The sequence below is a fragment of the Acinonyx jubatus genome, chromosome E1 (genome assembly GCF_027475565.1).
Source record: "Acinonyx jubatus isolate Ajub_Pintada_27869175 chromosome E1, VMU_Ajub_asm_v1.0, whole genome shotgun sequence".
Lineage (NCBI taxonomy): Eukaryota > Metazoa > Chordata > Mammalia > Carnivora > Felidae > Acinonyx > Acinonyx jubatus.
The window spans coordinates 56,306,685-56,321,518 of record NC_069397.1 but is presented as its reverse complement, the minus strand read 5'-3'; the positions used below and the strand labels follow the sequence as shown (position 1 = coordinate 56,321,518).

Genomic DNA, 14,834 nt, shown 5'->3' with positions numbered 1-14,834 from the left:
TTCAGTAAATACCGTAGAACAATTCCAACATATGCCATCCTGTTGCTCAGATGATTTTGTTTTGGAATTTGCTATAAATATTTATAATCAAAATATGAAACTGTAAATAATAAATATGAACACAAAAATGAGCCAGAACATTTGAGACATTAGGAGATGATAAAATATAGGGGCACCGTTACCGCTTATGAGAAAAATAAACAAATGCAGATCTTTACATGTGCTAACACTCTGTAAGAAAAGGCAATTTATAAACTTCTCTATGAGGCAGGAAGAGGCCAGGGCTGACAAATACTTAAATTCTGTACTTTCACAGATAGTTCTTTGTCTTTAGAGCTTTCCAACACCAACAAAGGGCCAAGGACCAAAGGCTAACGCTGGATTCAAGGAGATGACCATGTGAGAAAAATAATTCTTTTCATTAACAAAAATGAAAACATCTCAAAGTTTGAAGTACCCCCAGTCATTAGGCTAAAAAAGGCTGATAACTGCACCGAGGTGCAGCCGGGGTATCAGAGGCGCGGGGGCAGCCGGCTGTCTCTGTCAGTACGGCCATCTTGGGAAGAGATGACCGCCGTGACAATAAGGCCCCCGCTGACGTTCGTTCCTTCCCAGGGTCTGAGGCAAAGAGCTCCAGAAAAGCAGGAGCAGGGCAGTCCTGGCAGGAAGGAAAGTCACTTCTACGGACATGCCCGACATATGAGACAGCAGATGGGCAGGATCAAGTCAATCAAGTCATGCCTGTGAGTTTAGATGTGAGTATCTCTAGAAACTTCCACTTAAAAATGATCTCAGGGTGGTGAGTTTGAGCCCCATGTTGGGTACAGAGATTACGTAAAATAAATAAATAAATTAAAACTTAAACAAAAGAGAGAGAGAAACAAAACCTCCCTGCGAACGTCCCCTGGCCGAGCTCCCCACTTCTCGACTGGGTTAGGGTCACAGCGCCCCAGGAGCCCCCCCGCCCCCCGAAGCCACCCTGCTCCTCTGCAGGGAGCCCCACACCACATGTTCTTTCCAGACGGACACCCAGCACATCGCGACTGCGCGCTGCAACACTTCAAAGGGCTCCTAACGTAAAGACCCAAGTCTGAGGGTCACCCACCGGGCTTGGTTGTCTCTCGGGACTCCATCTCACACCGTCCCTTCCCCTCCTCTGTGCTCAAGCCAGGTCCACCAGACTCCACCCGCGCTCTGCTCCCCACGGGCAGGGCCTCGCTAGCAGCTGCCCCCGACCCGGACTCCAGGCCTCCTCTTCTCGCCCATCTCAGCTCCGCAGACATCTCAGCCGAGAAGCGTTCTTCCCTTGCCGCTGGGGCCCTCGGACACATTAAACTTGACAGTCTGCTTTCCTTTTCATTCGTTTAGACCAGGGCCTGGCAAACATTTTCTGTGAAGGGCCAAAGAGTAAATATTTTAGGCCCTGTGGGCCATATGGCCTCTGAAACAACCACTCCGCTCTGTCACCGGGGTGGCAAAAGCCGCCGTGGATAATACGTAAATGAAGGAGTATGGCCGTGTCCCAACAAAACTTTATTTACAAAAGCAGGTGGCAGGCTAGATTTGGCTTGCGGGCCGCGCTTGCCAAGCCCTGATTTAGATGAGAACTATCTCGGAGCGCCTCCTACGTGCGGGCATCATGCTGGGGACACAGTGCTAAACCAGACAGACAAGCTCCTTCTCTCATGGAGCGTACATCTTGGTGTGCGTTATCCATCCGTGTGACAGCCTGTCTCTCCCTCTAGGCTGTAGATTCTGACAAGACAAGGACGGCCCAAGTTTTTTCCTCCCGTGTTCGGCAGAGCATCTGACACGATTACAATTAGCAGTGAAAAAGTTTACATTTACAAAAAGTTGTAACTGACATTAGAAATCTACAACGATCGATCGATCGCCTCTCGGCCTTTTGGCTAAGATCAAATGTAGACATCTACAACGGACACATAGTTTCCTTCAAAGGTGGGTCCTGGAGTGAAGAAGTCTGGGGCAACACCGTTCTACTTAAAACAAAGCAAACTGCTGGGCCGTGTATGCCCTCCCCCACCGCCCCGCCGCCTGTAGGGTCTCCCCCCGGGTCCCCCTGGGTCCCAGACAAGCTGCGGGCTCTGGGGCACCTTGTGGCCTGGCACACCTCCCGTCCCCATGTCGGTTTCAGCCGCAGCTGCTGACATTTCACGTCTGGCCTGCCATCACTGGGCACACTGCTCCTCCCTCCTCCTCCTTTCTTCTAGTTCAGGGGCTCTTCCGTTTCTTACTTCTTGGTCCTTCAACAACATCAGAATAAACTAGGTCTCCAAAAATTAATTCAGTGGCAGTACGTGGAGACCGAAAGTACATAAAAAGTACTTAAAAAGTAAACAGAAGGTATTCTTGTGTTTCCAAGGGCAGGTTCTAGGTATTTCTCTGAAAATTACGAATGCAGAAATAAATACATAAAAAAACTAAAGGGGTCTCTGGGTGGCTCAGTTGGTTGAGCATCCGACTCTTTTTTTTTTTTTTTTAACTTTCTTGGAAAAAGCTTGTTTATTTATTTTCAGGGGGGAGGTGGTGGTGGGAGAGTCCCAAGCAGACTCCACATGGTCAGTGCAGAGCCTGATGTGGATGGACCTCGGTCTCATGAACTGCAAGATCATGACCTGCGCCAAAATCAAGAGTTGGGACGCGTAACCGGCCGAGGCACCCAGGTGCCCTGAGTGTCCAACTTCCACGAAGAGCATGGAACCTGCTTGAGATTCTCTTTTTCTTTCTCTTTCTCTTTCTCTGTCTCTGTCTCTCTCTGTCTCTTTCTCCCTCCCTCCCTCCGCCCCTCTCCCAGCTTGCATGGTCTCTCACTTTCTCATTAAAAAAAAAAAAAAAAAAAAAAAAAAAAGCCGGGACTAAACATCACACCGAGCTATATCGTTTTACTATCAGAAACAATTCTGAAGTAGCGAACCCTCTCATTTTACTTTCCATTCAAGGAAGTGGCATCAACAGACACAGACAGGGCTGCGTGGCCGGCTCAGTCGGTGGATCGTGAGATTCTTCATCCTGGGGTTGTGAGTTCGAGCCCCACACTGGGCACAGAGATTACGAAATAAATAAAATAAAACTTAAAAAAATACACAGAGTTCAACTGCTATAAAGGGCATTATGGGGACAATTGGTGAAATTCAAGTGTATTAAATTCAGGTACACTAGCTAATGGGATTATGCCAAAGTTAAAGTTATGCCTAAATCTATCATTACACTGTGGCTGTAGAAGAGAGCATCTCTGTACACAGCAGCCATTGAAGGGCCGTGATGCCTGCAGTTTACTTCCGAATGCTGCTCCAACAAAACAAATAAATGAGCACATGTGGGAAGCGAGACCCACGCAGGATGGCCAACAGAAAGCCCAACGTTAACCCACAGAGTAAAGATTAGTAACGCGTTCCTCCTGTACTTTTTATATCAAAAATAAACAAGAGTTCTCGTTTGCTGCACATCAGCAAGTTGGGAACGCGCAGCCTCTTGTCAAAGACATGTGAGTTTCAGAATGCCAGCCACTCTGCCAGGAGAGGGCCGGGAGTCTGTTCGGCACCAAAGGTGGTGCCCTGGGCCCTGTTTCCCGAGGCAGCACTGCTGAGACGGCCCTGTTTGGGGCGTCAGGTCTATGGAAACCTCACCGAGCCCACATGAGCTGACCTGGCTCAAAACCCGGAGTGCAAGAAGGAACGACCGCGGCCCTGAGACGGCCCCTTCCGGCAGGTGAGACCCCACCCCGCCCACACCCACCACACGTGTGAGACCTGGGACCCAGGCCTGGATCGTCGGTAGAGGACACACGCGTCAGGCTGTAGAGCAAATATTAGAACTAGAACACTGGGATTTCTTCCTTACCTTCTATGCTAAAAAATAAAACCAAATGCTAATTTTTCTCCATCCTCCACTTTGGTGGCCGTAGCTGAGGCTAAGACAGTAACGATAATCTAACCTGAGGGCCTTGCCGTGGGAGATGGGGACAGGGAGTGATATTTAGCTGGCAGAGTTAACAGGACCTACAGAAAGACTGGACATGTGGGGAGCGGGACAGGAGGACTCAAGAGTGAAGCCCAGATCTGGGGTTTGGGCGCTGAGCTCGGGAGCACTGGAGTAAGAGCAGTTCTGAGAAGGGGGAGGAGGAAGGGAGATGACGGTGCAGACTCAGCAGGGAGTCTGGGGCGCTCGCGAGACATCCAGGCAGATCCGCCCCAAAGTCCGGGGAGAAATCAGCCAGGAGCTCAGATGTGCGTGGTTCAGCTCATCAGCACAGGGCGTGTCCTTGTCCCCTCTGTCTCCGCGTGGACGGGGGCAACGCTGCCGGTGCTTTATCTAGCTCTTTAAAAGGCCACCAGAGCCACTCCTGTCTCCTCTCCATGCCCGTCAGCCTCCCCAACAGCCCAGCCGAGTGGGAGCCGCATCTAACAGGCGCCGTCCCTGAGCAGTATCCTCTTCCTCAACAGCGAGAACACGTCCGCAGGTGGCACACGCCAGGAGACAAGTGCTCGCGACTCAGAGGTGAGCCGAACGTTCCAGAACCAGGCATGAACAGCGGGAAGGGGCAGAAAAGAGTGAGAAGGCCGGGGGAGAAGAGCACGAGGAAGGGAGAGATGAAAGCAGGTGAAGAGATGTCTCAGAAGCGACTTTGAAGAGTGTTCCAGAGAACGGCGCACGCCCTGCACTCCCGCACGGAGAGGACAAAGGAGAGGGCCTGCTCGGTCCCCAGCGCTGCCCGAAAAGCCTGCATCCACTCGCAGCGAGGGCCTTTGTCCCCAACACTGCAAAGACCGGCGGTCTTTACACACGCAGCTCTTGGAGGGGCCGAAGAGGAGGCTAACAAGTTAACGTGCTACTCGTTATCAATGGTGTTATTACTTACTACGTAGGCTGCTACAAATAGTTTCTATTTAAACGTCTTTAGTTGTAATGAAAACGGTGGATAAGGAACAAAACGAAAGGGACAATTATTATGATGTTTTTCATTGTAATTAAACTTTCAGATCTCCAAACTAATATAAGTATTTATCTAAGAAAAGTACTTTTGTGGGCACGATTTACATTAAACACATAAAAACCAAGAAGTTAAGGATAAGTAGTAACAATCCCTCTATGCTGTAGGGCTACGCTTCTGATTTTTTGGCCCTATTCCTTGATGCTCCCAGTTCTGGTACATTCCCAGTGCCCTAGGAGTGTTCTTATTTTTTAAAAGATTAAAAAAAATTTTTTTTTTGATGTTTATTTATTTATGAGAGAGAGAGAGCAAGAGCTGGGGAGGGGCAGAGAGAGAGGGAGACACAGAATCCGAAGCAGGCTCCAGGCTCTGAGCTGTCAGCACAGGCCCAACACGGGGCTTGAACTCACGAACCACGAGATCATGACCTGAGCCCAAGTCCGAAGGTTAACAGACTAAGCCACCCAGGTGCCCCTAAAAGATTTTTTTTAACGTTTACTTGTTTTTGAGAGAGACAGAAAGACACGGTGTGAGCAGGGGAGGAGCAGAGAGGGAGGGAGACGCAGAATCCGCAGCAGGCTCCAGGCTCCCAGTGGTCAGCACAGAGCCCGACGCGGGGCTCGAACCCACGAACTGCGAGATCGTGACCCGAGCCAAAGTCGGACGCTTAACCGGCTGAGCCACCCAGGCGCCCCATCCTGGGAGCGTTCTTTCAAACGTCTCTCTGTATAGGGCAGGGCCCCGTATCACACCTGTCTGCGTGCAACCCCCATCACAGTGTCCTCAGCCACTGCTCCCTTAGACAGACACGTCTAGCTGAGCACACCTGCTTCCCAGGCCCACCTGATGGGCTTACAGGGACTCCTCAGGTGAACGGACCTGGTGTCTTCAAGAAGAGGACCTTGTGCCGTGACAGAGGCAGGCACAGGACACACAGGCTCCATTCCTTCGCTACTTTTCCCTTATTTTCCTTATTCCACTTGTATCTTGTTTCCTCATTTTTTTCCCCCTGCTCAAGAAGTTTTACGAGGAGAATCATGTCCTATTGCTTCAATGTTAAAAAACACCAACAGTTCGAACATAAAAACGTGTTCAGAAGCCCGAAAGGTCTCAAAAACTAAAAAGCAAAAAGTTATGATTTTAACGCCACGGTTACGGTTTTCAACTAAAGACTTGTTTTGAAAACACCACGCACCGCAGCCTTCTTAGTGCAGCGCTAAAGACAGCACAAGCGCCCAGACACAAGCAGGAGAGCTAACATCGCCAACACACGAGGTGCGACGCCCTGAGCCACTTTGGAAAATCAGGCCAGACTCACTCGCCGCTGTCCCTTCCCCACGAGGATGCCTCTGAAATCTGTGGGCCTCTGAGGAGCACAGTTTGAGCAGCTCTGTCCCAGGGATCCCTAACTGTGTCTCCCCTCCCTGTCCTCCTGCCGTCACCACGGCCACGGTCTTTATCACTAGCCTGCCACCTCCAGCGCTGCTGCCACGCACTCTTTTTCTCTTTCAGTTTTTTAGAGAGAGACAGAGAGAGAGAAAGTGTGTGCACAAGCGGGGGTGGGGTTAGAGGAGCGAGAGAGAGAATCTTAAGCTGGTTCCATGCTCAGCACGGAGCCCTACATGCGGCCCCATCCCACAACCCTGGGATCATGACCTGAGCCGAAATCAAGAGTCCACCGCTCAACCGACTGAGCCACCCAGGTGCCCCCACAACATATTCTGATAATTTATTCCAAAAATGAAAATGTAAAAAGGCCGTCATTCTCTTTATGTTGAAGGCACACCACTCTTCCTAAGAAAACTTTCTGACTTCAACAATATTTGAATAACATGCTTCTCATAAACCAAAGTTCACAGAGAGAATTATGCAAAGAAGAATTTGTGAAGTGACTGACTTCCTAGGAGCGGGATTTTGAAATGAATGAGAGCTGTGAAGCGAAGCGAGACCGTATTCTCTTACAGGTATTCTAGACTCTCCTGCATCGCCCAGGGGCTCTGGAAGGCTACCATGCCTGCGATCATAAGTCTGAGAGAGAGTACAGAGTTGTCACAGCCATAAGACAGCACATAGCACTTTGAAATTGCAAGCATCTCCACACACACTGAATTAACTGAACCTTAACAAATAATGTCCACCTCAGAGACGGGGAAACCTCTGTTTCAGAGAGCTCACACTTGGAAAAGCTGTTTCGGCTAACAAGCAGTAAGGGCTGAACTGAACCCTGCATCTAGTGCCCCCTCTCACTCTACCATTCTATCAAACTAGTTCTCCCAAAAGAGCTGTAAAAAGAAAAATCGAATGAAGTTTGTCTATCACGTTAAAATCTCTTTTCTTCTGCCGTTAACATTCTAAAAATACATGTCTCTATAAAAATCTAAGTAACGTAACTGCCTTAAGTGATTAAATTAAAACGGGTTACACAATAGCATGATTTAAAGAGAAAAGCCTCCTTTTTTAAAAAAATTCCAAAATGTTACCCCACACACATAAGATCTTCAAGAATTTAACTCAGAACTTCCAGCAGCTGGAGTAAGCAACATCCTAATGAGGGATCAAATTCATCAGATAGGGAAGCGCCGACACGGTTCACCCAGCAACGTGCAGAACGCTTCATCAGCACTAGCACTGAGCCACTGACAAACAGCCCGCTGCTCGTTCTTCACCCCCAAAGCCCCCGGGACTGAAACGATCAAACAGCAAACCATACATTATAGAAAGGAATTCCGAACGCTCTCCATAGCTGAAAATGTTTCCTAATGCTGACTGATAACACACGGCGCCTGCCACTCGTCCTTCCAGGAGCGGGATGAACGGAACAACCACGCTCAGCTTTTGACAACCAGAGCCGCCTCCCCTCCCACCGCCTTTCCCGTGCGCCAGGATGTCGTGGAGAAAGCGCTCTGAATCGACAATTCCATCTCGGGGCACAACTCTAAACATTTCATCTGTCAGCTTCCACAAATACAAGGAATTATGAAATGCAGAACAGAGTAAAAGGTTTACTGAGAACAACAGTCCAAGTGTCCACAACACTCAGCTTTTGGGCCTGTGCTTTCTGCAAAGAAATGGCTTGGGGGCAGGTTAGGGACCTATCGGCGCGGCAGGCCCCAGGGCAGGCCGCTGGGCGCTCAGCAGCTCGGGGGAGGGAGCCGGCAGCGCTGGGGAGAGAGCCGCGGGAGCCCTCCGCCCCCGCCCCCGCAGCACGGCCACGGCCCAGGTGGCGCAGCGGGTGGCCACGACGCCATTTTATCCACTCGGGGCCCGGGCGCAGAGCCGCGCCGCTCGCCTCCCCGCTCTACCCGCTCGCTCGCGCCGAGCGCCGCCGGCGGGGGGGGGGGGGGGTACCTGCAGGCGCGGCCCGCCCGGGCCCGGAGACGCTGCCTCGCGAGCCGGCGGGGGCGCGCGGCTCCACCATGTCGGCCGCGCGCCGCCGGGACCCTCCCGCGCAGGCCTGCGGCCGGGCAACCTGCGGGCGCCCGCGGGGCCGGGGGCCGGCGATGCCCTTTCCGCGCCCTTTCCGCGCCGGGAGGTACCCGATTCATCCCCTGCCACGAGGGGGGAGGCACCCACCGAGGGATTTGAAAGCTCTGATTATCTAATTGCAGCTGACACTAAACCGATCTTCCTTCCTCTTTAAATTCTTTCGATTGTCACCCAACGTTTGCACTTGAGGACCGGCTACGGCTACTACGGGGCGCACCACCGGGGGCCCCTCTTCTGTTGTTTTGAAAGGCAGCCAGAAGAATAAGGCCTAGCGCCTACTGGCCGCGTGCAAATAAACGCTGTTCTTTCATAGTGCCTTTGTTTTCCGTTCCTTCCTCCTTCCCGCTTTCTCTAAACAACCCTGAAACATTTGGCATACCAACACTGGCGATAATATTCTAAACGAGTCCCATATGTAAACTGGCAAGGGTCCAACTTCTTAATTACTTTCCTGCCTCTATCTAAAAAAGATCTAAGTAGCAAACACTACCCTACTGCATATTAATCAAAGCCTCTGTTTATAAGTGTACAAAGCAGCCACCAAAACAATACATTGTTCTGCCTTTAGCACAATGAAAAAGACTTTTTTTTTCAAGCTCTCAAGTGTCTCGAGCTACAGTTATGTGGCAGACTTGCAAAAACATAGTCTGCCTAGAAAACCACATGACAAAATGACATCTTTCTGGAACCTGGATGGTGTGAATCACTGCATTTATCTACTACCACTCATCTTACCAGTTACAACTTTTGCCAATGGCTAAATGAGCTCCCCTCCAAATTAATACATGAATTAAAAAGTCCATCCCCCCCCCCCCATTATTTTTTTAGAAGGCCAATGTTTTATTTCAGGACACATGCTGTTTAAAGAGGGAACCCGGAACCAAGGCTGGGGAACCCTGGCTTCTCCGTCTCGTCTCGTTTTGCAGGAGCCCCTCTCCAGCCCGGCAACTTGTATCTCTGTGGAAACCGCCCACGACGGAGGACTGGAGGGAGACCCAGCAAAAGCTCGGCTGGTTCTTGAACACAGGTCATTCTTTATCTCCACATGGCAAAGCACGGCGTCTGCCTCTGGAAGGTTCATAATGTCCCCTACACGTGTAACTGTTCCAAGGGGTCTTTGTCCGTACTGCCTCTTGACTGCCGCTCACCGACCACCAGATCGGGCCACTGGGCAGGTGATGGGCGCCGAGCCAACAGAGACGGGGCCGGCGAACAGATGCATTCCTAGTTAGAACCGCTGGGTCAGGGGACAGGGCCACCTAGCGTGTTTACCAGTTCTCCCCAGCTGCCCTCCCCAGAGGCCGCACCAGTTCACATCCCCACCTGCGGCCAGCTGCCCACTGCCCCTCCCCACGCTTCCACCTGCCGGGTGTGGCGGTTCCGGAGTCTCGCTGCGAAGACTAATAAACAAGCTAATACGTGGAAAGCACTTGGATCCGGCAAACAGTGAGCGCTCCCTCAATCTCCGGTGCCACAGTGACTACAATAGATTGTCAAGTTCTGGCAACTTGGTACCTGAAGAACGATGTCGCCCTGTTGTTTTCATCTTCGTTTATGTTTCCCGTGGCCACACGTAACATTATCTCTCAATGCTTAGGACTCACTTGTAGTAGCTTTATGATCTGCCGGCCAACAATCTCTGCCCACTCGCCTACCGAACTGGTTTTTTTCCTCGTCGATTTATGGGAACGCTTGGTATTTCCTCCCAGGTTTTATTTACGGGTTCGTACAAAAATCTGTAACTTTTTTATACGTAACTTTGTCGGCCTTTCTTTGCACGGCTTCTTGCTTGACACAAACCTTCAGGCCACGATGTGGAAATATTCTCCTGTGTCGCCTCTGATGGTTCTCCCGTGCGTTTTGCGTGTGGCTTTCTAGCGCTCCGTTGACCGGGGCCACCGTTTCCCAGGAGTCTGTAAGGCCACGTCATGCTCACCTCGGTCTCCACGCATGCACGTGTCTGTCCGCAGTCTCTCCACTGCATCGCCTCTGTTCGTTTGTTTTGTCTTGCCCCAGCCACACACAGTTGTAATCAATTACTAGGGCATCATTAGCTCTACTGGGTGGTTCATTATTCTTTTAAAAAATGTTCTTGGGGGCACCTGGATGGCTCAGTCGGTTAAGCATCCGACTTGGCCTCAGGTCATGAACTCATGGTTTGTGAGTTCGAGCCCTGCATCGGGCTCTCTGCTGTCAGCACAGAGCCCGCTCCAGATCCTCTGTCTCTCTCTTTCTCTCTCTGTCTACCCCTCTCTTCTCTCTCTCTCTCAAAAAGAAATGAAAACATTAAAAAAAAAAAAAAAAAGAATTTCTTGGCTTTTCTATTTATGTACGTTTACTCTCCTAGATGAACTTCCAAATCAGTCTATCAAGTCCGAAAAGTCATGTGCTGGGACAGCTCTGAATGTGGATTTGATGGGACTGGGTCATCACATAAGTTTGCTAGTTTATTGCTATACTCCCTGGCAGTCACCTTTCCAGCCCTGTCTCCTCTTGCTGACCCCGGCACGCTGCCCCCCGCCGCACGGAACCACCTTCATTACCCAACGAGGCTCTCCCCGCGCGCAGGCTGCTCTATCGCCTTCCCGACAAATCCCAAACTCAGCTTGTGTCGCCTCCATCAGAAAGCCTTCCTTGGCGGGCGCCCATCCTCAGTCTGGGTTATTGCGCGTGTGACATCCCGCCGTTATCTCCGACCGGGCACCCCACCCCACCTGGGCCTCCCTATACTTAGTAGGCATTCAATACGTGTTTTGCTCGATGACTTAACGCTAGAAGAAACTCTGGAAGGTCAGCCTCTTCTCCCTTGTCAGAGGCATACAAACGGCCGTGTGGGACTGCTGCCTAAGCATTCGGAGGGAGGAACAAAAGGAAAGAGACAGTGAAAAAGGACGAAGCCAGTGTATCGGTTTGTCAAAATACGGCAAAAACTGGCATTGCGATTTTTCCATATGAACAAGTGTGACACATTAATGTAAATTACAAGGTGAATCATAACGAAACTTCAGAGCTGGACTCATCTACTGACATATCCTCTTCAGCAGCAAGTGCAACATAAAGGACACGAATGAATTAGAAAATCACTGTCAGGCTGGGTCTCTCTCCATATGCTACCAGCGCCTTCTACACCAGTAGAGAAAATGTATCTACGCTTGCTGGGCTAAAACAAGTGTGACTTCGGCTTTCAACTCTTCAAAAACGCTCCCATGTCTCCACCTCCACCGCTCACTGGTATCTGTAAATCCTTTCTGTGTACCGGACGGATGCGATCACTGTCCCTTACTCCAGCGAGGACTGCAACAGTCCCCTCCCCATGGAGGAGGCAGCACTCAGATGGGAGGCAACCAGGATGCTCATGAATTCTGGCAGGTTTGCACCGTGTGACTGTTTAAACCTAAGAGCTATGATAAAGGTGATTCAAAGTCCACCAATTCCTTCCAGGGATATGTAACCTTCTCTAATCTTTGCCAATCACACTAAACCTTTTTTTTTTTTTTTTTTTTAATCTATTTTGAGAGGGGGAGAGAGAGAGGGATTGTGTGTGCACATGCACGCACGCAAGCAGGGGACAGGTAAGAGAGAGGGAGAGAGAATCCTAAGCATGCTCTGCACTATCAACACAGGGCCCGACACGGGGCTCGATCCCACGACCATGAGATCATATCCTGAGCCGAGATCAAGAGTTGGACGCTTAACCGCCTGAGTCACCCGGGTGCCCCCACACGAAACCTTTTGGGGGAAGAAGGGTCCACATACTGATACACCTTGTATGTGTGTATTAATTTTTGTGCTGGGCTGAAAATTAACGTGCTGGGCTGAAATAACCCCTTTCCACTTTTCTTTTCACGAGAAACGGTCTGCTCTTAAAATCTGAAGGATAAGTCACGTACCCACTCCCTGCTTGGGTAATTCAATCTTAGTTCCCTGACCGAAGCTTCTTTATGTTTTAACTTAACTTACAGTTGGAGGAATGGAATAATGAGTGAAACCGCGTTTTTCATTTTCACGCAGGTGTGGCTGCGGAGTGGAAACCTGCTTACCCAGAACGAAACACGACGACGACGATCTACGTGTTACTTAAAATAGAAGTTACACGAACTTTTACTTGAAGCAGTATCTAGGAAAGTTTCAAATGCACCAAGAAAACGTGGCCACTCTTCTGGATTTCACCTGGATATGAATTCAGTGCCTAATACGCACCATGAAAAAGAAAAGTTTACAGAACGCTTCATCTCTAGGAAGGTCAGCTAAAATTTCAAAATGTACGCAGGTCACAGAGGGACGAGAGAGCTTTCTTGTGCTGTTGCAGAATTTACTCATTTAAAGATTTTGCGAGTTTAAAAAACGACTGCTGCCCCATCGTAGCGTTTCAAAGATGGGCACATACTTGCTGCACTTATGGAGCACTTACTGTATACAAGGCCCTGTGCCGCACGTGAAGCAAATATCTCACCCTCAAGAGTCCTGTGAAGTAGGGGTCCCCCCATGTCACAGGTGAGGGCTCGAATAGGCAGTGAAAGCGGCTTGGTCGAAGTCACACAGGAGGTCACAGGTCTGGAAACGTTATCAGGCCCGGGGCCTGCAAGCCTGTGTCCTGACCGTGCTGCTGCTGCTTCCTGGCCAATCCCTGTGCTGGTGCCTGAGCAACACGGGGCACGGTGCCAGCGGTGCCTCTGCTGACAAAATCAAGCAAGCGCTCTGGAGCCAGTGTTTGAGTCAGAGATTAAAGGGAAGGGACCTTAGCAACTAGAGGTCCCGAGAGTCTCAGACTTCTGATTTTAGGGGGGAAATGAAGTCCTAGCTGGGGGTGTGACCCATGCCAGCTGCCAGGCCTTCCCCCTGGTGCAGAGCTCTTTCCATCCAAAGGAAAGTGAGAAGCTTTCTTTTAAAAAGAAAAACTTTTTTAAGTTTATATATTTTGAGAGAGAGAGAGAGAGAGACAGAGAGAGACAGAGAGAGAGAGAGAATCCCAAGCGGGCTCTGTGCTGTCAGTGCAGAGCCCAATGTGGGGCTCAAACTCATGAACCGTGGGATCATGACTTGAGCTGAAGTCGGACACTTTACCGACTGAGCCACCCAGATGTTCAACAAGGTTTCTTTAGAGGGTACTTTCAATTTGATAGAGAGGTGAGACTCTTACAATTAGCCAGCAAACCATGTGGGCTGCACCGTGTGCCAGAAGGGGAGGCTGTGCGTGCAGACGAGGAACAGAGAGAGTGGGGGTTGGGAAGGGGCTTCGTGGGGGCGGGGCGGCAGCGGCCTGGGCAGGCAGGAAGGAAGGAGGGAAGAGACGAGAGGCGATCTGGCGGACACAGGGCTGGTTAGGGTGGGAAGCGGCCACGCGGACTAGGAGGGGCAGCACGGACTGGACAAGACGGGAAGGGCTGTGGCAGCCCGGGAAAGCCAGACCCTGTGCAGCAGGAGCTGGGGAAGCAGGACAGGTTTTGAGGGGACCCGAACCAGTCAGAAAGGTTCGTCTGGCTACAGGACCAGCAACTGGCGGGAAAGAGATGCGCTCGGTGTAAAAGGAAGACCTCTGCTCAGGAGCCATAAGGCTGCCATTTCTTAGCTTACTGACAGAGTACAGACTGATTCCATGCTCTGAGCGGTTTTACAGAAAATGCGGATTTACTGAGTCTTCTCTTTTTTTCTAAAGCATAATAAACTGGAAATAGCTTTCTGGAGAAGGGTATTTGCAGAGGCAAATAAGCCAAGGAGACACCAGCGGCAGCTTTTGCACCAACGGCATTTGAAGAGTACCCGGACGCAATACTTCCAATGAATCCTGTGGCAACAGGACAAGCCCTGAAGACAGCAGGTGTTACGCTTCTTGTCCAGGTTCTCAAACTAAGCATCTTCATTGATACACCAAGCTGTTTAGGGACAGCCACACGCTCCCTGTGTGTGTTAAGACTGTCCAGAGGACCACCCTTCAGCGTAGAAAGAACGGTACTCGATTATATAATTGCTTGCGGCGAAGCAGACGGGACTATATTCCTGGCCAATGACTATATTTGATCATTTCTTTTCCTCCTTGCTTTTTGCTGACAATCACTGACCTACATCCCCTCTCCCGGGAATTTAGCAGGTAAGAGTCGGGACTATTTGAAGGGACGTGGCAAAGTGGTCTAAAAAGATTTGTTTCAAATGTATCACAACGTCGGAGTTTTGTGAAATACTCCTAGAGATACTTTTAAGCCATGTTGGAATTATTCTCCATGTTAAAAGGCAGCACACGAAAGAAAACATTAATATAACTTGTGACATGTTTCTTTTAAATTCCAATCTAGCACAAGAAGCCTCCTTGCTTCTCTAATTACAGACGTGAATTTCACTGCCATCAGCAAATATGGTTTCCATGCTAGAACGAGTGCCAACCGTTAAATCATTGGAAGTG

At 50.2% G+C, this 14,834-nt stretch overlaps 1 protein-coding gene across 3 annotated transcripts in view; it reads right to left on the bottom strand.

Annotated features, from left to right (window-relative positions):
- The window catches only part of TNRC6C (trinucleotide repeat containing adaptor 6C), a 140,639-nt gene that overhangs the window by 60,132 nt on the left and 65,673 nt on the right, over positions 1 to 14,834 (bottom strand). The window lies entirely within an intron of this gene.